Genomic DNA, 1682 nt, shown 5'->3' with positions numbered 1-1682 from the left:
TTCTAATACAGGATTCACGAATCCAGAATACTCAGAATTGCCGTTGTCATCCATCTCAGCACTAACAAAATCGTTCTCCCACTCCAGCCCGTTGGAGTCATCAGAGGCCGAAGCGGGGTTACTTCCAGTCTTCCTGCTGCTGTGCTTAAGTGCTGCCCGGAGGATGTCCTCCTCTGTCTTGGAACGCTCTCTCATAGGAAGCATCCTATTCATTCCTTCTTCATCTTCCCACTCCAGGTCTAAGGACGTGTTGTCATCATTTGCACTGGTGGATTTCGTTTTGGTCATTAAGTCACAGCTGCTTTCTGTATTTGGTGTTAACACTGTGGCATCTGAGGAGAGTCTACTACTTCGAAAAACTTCATACTGTGACTTTATATTTCTCATACAAGATTCAAAGTCATCTTCTGGTCCTGAACTTTGATGGTCACTGCTGCTGGAGGGATGGTAGTGCTGCACACCTCTCTGTCTTTCTTGCTCCGCGAGCTTTCGCTGCTTTGCTGCCCTGGCTGCTTCACGCTGTGCAGCGTATAAAGCTTCTTCTTCTAGTCTTAACTTCTCTTCTTGTAAGGCTAACTCTTTCTGGATTTTCTTATCAAGATCTTTCTGCTTTTCAGCAATAGAATCATAATGTCTCTCTCGTAGGTCAACGATTTCTTCCTCAGTAAGAGGCCTATGACTGCTTCCTGGGCTCTCCCCTTCATCACTTTCTACTAGATTCTCAAACTCTATAGTCAAGTGCTCACCCCCGAGCATGTTCTAAAATACTTGGATCCTCCGCCGCCTGCGCGCTGCAGCCGCCCCGCTTCCTTGCAGAGTAGCCCGCAGCACTGAGTCCAGCAGCAGTTCCCCATCGCATGCCGCCCGGCCGCCGCCTCCGCTCGGAGCCTTCGCGCAGGCCCCGCAGCCGCATGGACCGCGGGCGCCGGCCGAGCGCGGCGGGAGCGCTGGCACCGCCGGGGACGCGCGCTCCGAACAAAGGTGGCACTACTGCGGCGGCCGCAGGGCCGCAGCCGCGCGAGGAAGGGGCGCTGGGATGCCGAGCTGGGACCCCGACGCCGTCTGCATGGCCCTCCCGCGTCAGCCCCGGCTCCAGTGCGACGGACCCCCTCCAGCAGCCTCGCTAAGCCCAGCCCGCCAAAAACTTCATTTTTAATGGTTAAGTTTTTTTTAACTGATACATAAAAATTTACACATTTTACATATTAATGGAGTACCATAGGTTGTTTCAACACATGTATATATTATATAATATTTAGCAGGTTAAACATATATCTCCTCAAATATTTATCATCTCTTTGTACTCTTTGTAGTAAAAACATTTACAATCCTTCTAGCTTTTAAAAATATACAATATATGCTTTTTTTTTTAATGGAACCGGTGATTGAACTCAGGCCCTTGCGCTTGCCAGGCAAGCACTTATTCTACTGAGCTATCTCCCCGCACCCTACATGCTTATTATCTATAGTTACTGTCTTGTGCACTAGTACATGAGAAGTTCTTACTTTGACTGTAGCTCAGTGCCACTGTTTGGCCTTTCTCCACCATTTCCCACTACTGTACCAATCTTTGGTGACCAACATTCCATTCCCAGCCTTTATGACATCAATTTTAAGGATTTCTTTTTTTTTAAAAAAATTATTTATTTGTGTGTGTGTGTGTGTGTGTGTGTGTGTGTGTG

The 1682-nt window shown here is 48.2% G+C and overlaps 1 pseudogene; it reads right to left on the bottom strand.

The window, feature by feature from the left end:
* The window catches only part of LOC101577980, a 28916-nt pseudogene extending 27786 nt beyond the window's left edge, over positions 1–1130 (bottom strand).
* Between the last annotated feature and the right edge of the window lie 552 nt (positions 1131–1682).

Source organism: Octodon degus, unplaced genomic scaffold (genome assembly GCF_000260255.1).
Source record: "Octodon degus isolate 3935 unplaced genomic scaffold, OctDeg1.0 scaffold00347, whole genome shotgun sequence".
In the NCBI taxonomy this organism is placed as follows: Eukaryota; Metazoa; Chordata; class Mammalia; order Rodentia; family Octodontidae; genus Octodon; species Octodon degus.
This window is presented reverse-complemented; position numbering and strand designations above follow the sequence as displayed.